General features: G+C 40.6%; 1 protein-coding gene across 2 annotated transcripts in view; it reads right to left on the bottom strand.

Annotated features, from left to right (window-relative positions):
- dnmbp (dynamin binding protein) overlaps positions 1 to 7,110 on the bottom strand; it is a 40,103-nt gene extending 32,993 nt beyond the window's left edge. For both annotated transcript variants that reach the window (XM_031843217.1, XM_031843215.1), the window contains exon 1: positions 6,782 to 7,110. The gene's annotated coding sequence lies outside the window, so the exon portion shown is untranslated. The remainder of the gene's footprint in view (positions 1 to 6,781) is intronic.
- Between the last annotated feature and the right edge of the window lie 1,059 nt (positions 7,111 to 8,169).

The following is an 8,169-nucleotide window of genomic DNA, read 5'->3' as shown; positions in this document are numbered from 1 at the left end:
ACACACACACACACACACACACACACACACACACGCAATACATAACAGCTGATAGTGGGACAAAGCACCTACTGTCTGACCTGAGGCATGGTCCTGCAACCATCATCCCCCTTCACTAATCCTACAAACTGATAATGCAAACCAATCTACATCAAAAATATCACACATTATTCATTCATAAAGATAATCTGAAGAGAAAGACATCACAGTAAGCTGTACTAGACCACTACAACATTGGGGGCTAAACTATTAACCGTTTCTATATTAAAAATGCATTTTAAAAGAGTGCAATTTTTAAATCACAAGAGCCACAATTTCAGTGTCTTAAAAAGCTGTTGCAGGTGACAAAATAAAAACTTTGGCAGGATATAATTACAACCGCCGCTTGCAGATTTAATCAGCTGTGGCGAAACCACGAAAAATAAATTGCCGGCTGCTTTCTGGTGAACGTGCTCTCTGTTTAACAGTATCTGCTCTTCTTAAGCTTACCCAAAATGGTTTTGTTCCACTAATGTTGACTGTGGAACCTCAACTTTGCTGGCTTCGCCAAGGAGGTTAACTTTTAAGTTTGGTTTGTTTGTCTGTTTGTCAGCGGGATTACAGGAAAACAGGCGTGATATTCATGAAACTTTGCGGAAGGTTGTAGCATGGACCATTAAATGGAAGAACCCATTAAATGTGCCCCTTCTACTTATAACTAGGTTCAAACTGCTCCTCCTTTAAATGTGCTGCCAGGCATCTCAGGTTGTCCTCTGTCCTTACAGGTACAGCAGGGTGTGTGCTGAAACACTGTGTGAGTGTGAGCACCGAGTGGAGGAAGTGGGATCTGCTGACTGCCTGTTCCTTCTATTGAACCGGGTCATCCGATAGCAACAATGAAGCCGTTGCCTCATTATCTGTCTGCCTGCCAGGACGAGGCTCACACTGATGCACGACCAATGTGCCATTCATCCTATTCAGATACACTGGAGTGGCACACTGCCACGTGGATGTCAGCACACACACACACACACACACAGACACAGACGAGACTGGTAGAAGCCTCTGGAGTGGGCTGGATGACAGCTGATGTCTTTTGATACCGATTGTTTACTGTGCAGAAGTGTAGTCCTCCCATCCAGAGTGCTGAGCCCACTAAAACGCATTCACCTCGAAACAACAATCGCCAAAACAGGTGACCAGCCAGTGGACGGTTCTGGATATTAAAAACTGTGGGACATCTGTTGCTTTTCTTTTGACCGTCTAGTCTTTCAGCACATGTGATTGGGGGGGGGAGGCTCTGTGTGGCTGACAGTTGTCAACACAGGTCATGTGGTTTTCTAACCATCTGTTTGTAGAGTCAGTGGCTCACACCCCCCCGTCACAGAACGACATAACCAATTTGGATATAATTATTTGTATTCCATTGCAATTAAAGTGTAAGGAACCACAGCAGGAGTGAATACTTGTCATAATTTGTTGAAATGGTTGAGATCTGAACTGTGACTGCTAAATAATTTGTTAAACAGTACACACACACATAAACCCATTAGAAAATATTTAGTTTGAGGCATTTGTAGTGCTTGGTGGTCTAGTCCTTATACGAGGGCTGGATTTTCATTATGGATTATATGTTTGGTTGATAAAATGTCTTAAAAATGTCTCAAAGCTCAAGGTTGTTCATTTTGTCTGACAAACAGTCCACAACCCAAAGATATTCACTTTACTATCACATAAGTGACTGTTAATCGTTTACCAAATGTATGGCTCCACCGTGTGCTCTACAGTTATTGTTCTAAACAACAAGTAAAAAGCAGGACAGTGAAGGGAGCAGTCTGGCTTTAAAGTGCATTTCAGCCAGATGAGGCAGCACTACGTGGCCTCAGCCAGCTGGATGAAATGAACACATCTGGCAAGCTGAGTCAAAGGCCTAAAGATGCCAAACTCTGTTGAAATAGTCGGCGAAGCCGTCTCATTCCGCTCAAACATCCAAACCGTAAACACATACACTGAGATGAAAAGAGCACGCAGACATACAGTACTGTACATTAACAGTCCAGCTCTGCATTTCAATACAAACAATCACTGTAGTGGAAACAAAACCCTTTTTTTGACACAATTGTTTAAATAAAGAGACAGTAAGGGCCGCTCCTTTTATCTAAAATAGCCCAAACAGAAAGCTGTCTTCTGTGGTTAGGTTGACGTTTGCAAATGCATCGGACCAATATCGTCCTTTACTCACAAAAGGACATTTCCTCTCAGTGTTGTCCACCTTGAGACAGAAATCCTTCCCTGATTGCATCAAAAAGTCTGTAAAAATGAATTTGTTCACATCTGTACTTCTGACATCTGTACTTCTACAGCCGTCCTGTATTGTTTGCATCTCGTCTGGACATAAAACGTTTTAAAAACAGCAAAATGTGTTTTTATTCTGCTTACTGCCTTATTTATAGGAGTTGAAACACTGTCTGTAACTTCTCTAACAGTAGAGACGGCATTGCAAGATGTGTTACTGCCGTTAGATGAATGTAGGGGAAAACCCTGGGTGGGTCCTTGGAAAAAGACTGGAAACACGCTTGTTGGCTCATCCACAGCTCTAAGTCCACCTTCGTCTGGACATTTTCATTCACGTCGAATATCTTGCAGTTTGGTGAGCAAACCGGCATCCCTTTAGTGGAATGTGCTCATTATTCAGACTCCATTGCATCCTTTTTCTTCCTTTCCTTCGCTTCTTTTTCTCTCACATATTTGCTCCTCCATTCCTCTCTCAAGCCTGCACGTGTTGAATATTAATGACACTCGCACATATACACACACACACACACACACACACACACTGGGTGGAAACGCTCTTTTGCATAAACATTTCCACAGCGAGGAGGAGGACAGCTCAGATGTCTGAGCTCACAGGGCAGAGACTGCGTTGTCACGGATACACGGATCTGTTTGGACAGCGGAGGGAACCCTCGAGGCGCCCGAGGATGTGCCACTCCTTTAAAAACATGGCTGAGAGCACCTAATAGTTTGCATGTGAGCTGTTACTTAACTCATCTCTCCCTGCCTGCAGAAACATGATCAATTCACGGAGGGTGAAATAAATTTGCTCTTTTCTCGGCAATCCACCCAAACACTAAATTCTCACATTTTCCTCCCAAACGTTTAAACCAACTCCGGGTGAATTGAGGACATCGAAAAGAGAGACTGCCAAGATGGCAAAACTTAGGCGGATTTGATGAGTTTCGACTCTTGGGACCGCTTACTGGGACTGGAATAGTTGACGTAGAGGACTGAAATACCAGCTCCGTATGAATTCTTCCCAAAACACTGCAGTGCCGGTAAAATCCATCTTGAAATGGTCACATAAGTAACAATCAAACCATGAGAACACAAACATGAATCACTCTCAGTGTCAGAAATAATTGTACATGATTAAATAAAGCTTATTAGGGGGTAAAGTTACAACAGAAGTCTCTATGGTCCATAAAACTAGTTTCTTAATGCTCTCCACAGAGATCCAGCACATCCTAAATATCACAACAATTACATTTTCACAAGATCATAAAACTAATATACGTCTTAATTGTCAGATACTCAAGACACTCACTTTAATTTGTAGAAGGATGATTGCAAGAGCAAAGTCCAGCTTCAAGTTTCAACTCCCTCACAAGTGATCTTCAAAGTATCTTAATGTGTATGTTGCAGAATATCACGTACGTATACGGCGGCCAAAGGATCATTAGCTGAGGCATTTATATGCCTTTTATGTCGACCAAAACAAATGCATGCTACTTATTTCAGTACTTCATCATCTACTGCTCATGACAGTAGCAGCTGGCAGAGTACTGAGCCTTGATGAAGAGCTGTTCTTGTTTAGTCTTTCTTCTTGCGAGCATGAAGTCTCTCTGTCTTCACGGCTTATTGCCTCAGTCTGAAACACAACTATTTTGTCTATGTAAGCAATTTCGGTTGGGCCTCAGCTCAAAAAAAAAAAAAAAAAAAGACCAAGCACTCTTCATTCTCTTTAATAACCTCAACCATATAATTAACATCAGATCACATTTCAGCTCAGCCTTACTGTGCTGGAATATCTGTTTATGATGTCTGATGAGCAATGCTCAGGCTTCACCCTTTTCTTTGCAGCCTCTGCTCATACTGGCACGAAACTAATTTTCCTAACTTTTCACATTCAGTTCAAATTAATTTCCATGCCTTTTCAGCCGAGCTAATACTGTGCCGCCAGCAAAGAACGTAAGGAATGTCACCGTTTAATGTTTGAGAACTGCCTTCTCTCTAGAGTGACTGAGTTTTACATCACATTTGTAATGTTTCTGTTTGTCCCACGCATCATCAAGATATTTTTAAAAGTGCTATTTTGCTCTGTTTGATATTCTGTTCCGCTGTTATAGCTTGGAGTGCCTTGGGTTGGTTGCAATTATCATCACGTCACAGTGATTCTCTATACTGCTGTTACAATAAGCACAATGACATGTTTTCAAAGGATTTATTGGGGAGTTACTGCATCATGTTTGTGTCATGCATGTAACACACGCAAACTGACACAAACATCTCAGGTTTCTTTGTCACCAAGTGGTGATATAGGAACCTGATACAAGCCATGAATAATTCAGTGTAGGATGTTTAAGTGCATCCCAATTCCTGACTCTGAACTAAACACACAAGCAGCACAACAGAAAAGAAGAAGAAAGAAGAAGATACCCTTGATTGAGGCTGATGGTTCAAAGTGGTTCAAAAAGCAGGCTTCAGGCGGTTTGTCAGTTATGACTCAGAAGAAAGAAAAGGTAAAATACACTGTGATGCACAGTCCTGGTTTACATGACAGCACAAGTTACAGAGTCTTTCATTTTCACATAAAGATTGCAGGTTGGATATCTGTCGGCGAGGAACAATTCAAAAAAACCTTTATGGTGTGTGCAAGCGCCAAAGCAAGAGCAGAAACACAAACTAGTGTCCTGACTGCAGTGCGGCTGGTTCAAAGGCACGACTTTAAAGAGTCAATGAATGGATCAGAAACAAGCATCATTTTGCTACACAACACATTTTGTATTTGTGGCTTTTCGGTGTCAGGATGAAACAACACATTCGCTTCCTTTGTTTATGAACACGCACATGTGGAACAGAACATGAAGACAAACATGGAGGATGATGAGAAACTGGAGTGCAGTGGAGATTCAAGCAAGTTTTGTCGCTATTTTCGACTTTCGAAACCAAAGCTCCATGACTAAAGTGTGTGTGTAAATGCTGTCATGAAGGCACATCATCACATTAGTGTGCTAATAGAACAAACGTGGGCATGTAATGGCTCGACAATAAATATATATGAGGAAGATGAAAGGAAATAATCTGTTGCTATACCGGTCAACCAACTCTGAAACCTTGCCTGTCAGGTCTGTTCTGATTATTAAGTAATACCCTGACAGATAAAATAGCTACAAAGACACTGTTCTTTTTAAATAGACACTTATGATGCTGAATATCACTGACAGTATGAATAAACTGTCCTGATGATTAATGCAGTTATAGTGAAATGAAGTTTACAGATCATGTTTGGCTCTTGCTCTTCTCTTTGTGTTTGGGAGATTCGTCCTGATAATTGAATCTTTTGCCTTCGATTACGTTGTTATGCTTAAACAAATGGTAACGTGGTTGTCAGTTTTAGCAGATTATTACATTCGGTCCATATTGTGCGTAGGCTTTGCAGCACACTCCACGTCTGTTCCACTAAATCTGGATAGCTGACTCAGTTCAAGTGACAAACTGGACATCATTTAGCTTCAGACTCTTTGTGCCAAGTGGCTGAGTCAACGACACAAAAGACCTACAGACTCCTGTCAGAGCTGTAAAATACAATCAACACTACGTACCAACACTTATTTGGTCTTTACTTTAATTTAGCATTTTGTTTTGTCGGGTATTTAATTTGCAAAGGTAAACAAAAACAAAAAAAACAGACATTGCTGTCTGGTCATTGTGTCCTTTAAGCCAGAGAACACACACCTCCAACTGATTGTAATAGTATGTAATACAATGACATGTCATCAGATGGGACAGAACATAGTTCACCAGAATCAGACAGAACATGATAAAAAATAGAATATAATAGAATAAAACAGAACAAAATCAAGCAGAACAAAATATATTAGAAGAGAACCGAATAGAATAGAGCAGCAAGTGTTAGAATAGAAAAAAGCAGAACATGATAAAGTAGAATATATCAGAATATTAGAACAGAATAGAACAGAGCACAATATAATCTAACAGAACAGAATAGACAGAATTCAACCAAATAGAGTAGAAAAGAGTAGAGCAGAACCAGCCCAGGATATCAGTGTGCTGGAGACCAGACCACCACAGTGAAACGTGTGTACGTGTGTGTGTGTGACTAGAATATTCCCTCAGTGTGTGTGTGTGTGGCTCTCACATGGTGGAACAACTGACAGCAGCGGCCACAGGTGACAGACAGACAGCGGGGGGATTATTTGGTCTGCAGCGCTTGTGTTCACTGCCATCACTCATTCAGCTCACGCATTAGTCATTTAGCCTCAATGCTCTGTATTCACACCAAAGGCTGCCTGTTCAAAGTACGCATTATGCACTGTCAGCACCAAACAACAGTGCAAAACTCTTCATTTATGTATAATAGAGGAAAATGCACCGTTATTACTCTGAGGCAATGTTATGAAGAAGCATATTCTTGTGTTATTAAAATATGCATCTCTACTCGTACTTCATCCCATGATCGACCTAAAGAATATGCATTATGATAAGTCTTGCTTTTCCTTACCTATAAAGAGTCTGAACGTCCTGTGGAAAATGTGGGATCGAGTCAGTCGGACAAGAAGTCCAACTTCTTCAGCCTGATGATGAGGTGGCCGCGAGTTGCTTTTTTTCTGCGCGACTCAACTTTCTTGGAGCGGCTACACTTCCCACAGCTTTGGAACAATGCGCGCAGTCATTGTTCCCGGAAATAACGGCTTTCTCCTTTTTTAGCGTCAAGGCCCAGACGACATGTTGACAGTGTGAAAGTGACCCGGTGGTCCCGGTGGCTCTGTCTCGGTAGATTCAGCTGTCATCACGTTAGGAACGGGCGCAGGCGGGTCGCTTTGCGCTTCTCTCCATGCCTACATACAACATCGCCACCCACTTTTTCCAGAGAGACCCGTAGCTGGCCTCACGAATGCCTGACTGGAAAAAAAAACCACACACAGTGGGTGCTGTTGTTTACTTGATACAACTTAAACTTTTGCAGTTACTGCATGTGTTAGTGGCCAAATATCCAGTATTTAAAGTAACTACAGCAAGTTAAATAAATAATAGCCTTTACTATAAAGTTCAAATCGGAGGTACTTGTACTTTGTTTTACTCCATTATTTGTATCTGAAAACCTTTGGTTACTGTGCAACTGCACACATGATCACTCTATGACATGTGATACTTTATTATAGATTAAACCTCCCAGTAGAATTAAAGTTTAAATTACATCCACCTTCACCAGCTATTACATCAAAATGCTGCTTTAATCACTTATATTGATCAAATAATATAATATTCATTATTACATTCACAGGATTGTTGCAGACTAATTTTAGACCAATCAATTAAGCTCTACTTTAAGTACATTTAGCTGATTGTACTTCTGTACTTTTACTCAAAGTGACACTTTGAATGCAGGGCTTTTACTTATGGTTGAGTATTTTTGCATTTTGCATATCTGAGTACTTCAAAAATATATCCTCTCAGAAAGCAAACCCTCATTATTAATCAGGTTGTGTCTACTTACGTTTAAAGTAGGCTACTAACTTTCACTTAGGACCAACTTGCTCTGCAGGACCAATTTTTAAAAAACTACTTCACCTGTTTGTTATTCAAAGTATTGATGAACCCCTGATAAAGACGAGTCGGCCTTTTTATCCAAAAATACTTTTTCTAGTTTAATATACATTCTACTAAACTTATGTGTGAGCAATATAGGACTCACATTGTCAGCAGATGTAATTCTATAAAGCTTGTGGAATGCTTCATTTCAGAATGTCTTTTTCAAAATAGCCTGCCTTCCTATGACTTACATCCATTTGATTTAAAAAAAAATACAAAATTGGTATTGACGCCTGCTTCAAAAGGTTCGAACACACTATCACAAATGATATAGCTGGCAAAATGATTTAAAGGACG

The sequence above is a fragment of the Anarrhichthys ocellatus genome, unplaced genomic scaffold, assembly GCF_004355925.1.
Source record: "Anarrhichthys ocellatus isolate YVR2014 unplaced genomic scaffold, GSC_Weel_1.0 scaffold4, whole genome shotgun sequence".
Taxonomy (NCBI): domain Eukaryota; kingdom Metazoa; phylum Chordata; class Actinopteri; order Perciformes; family Anarhichadidae; genus Anarrhichthys; species Anarrhichthys ocellatus.
This window is presented reverse-complemented; position numbering and strand designations above follow the sequence as displayed.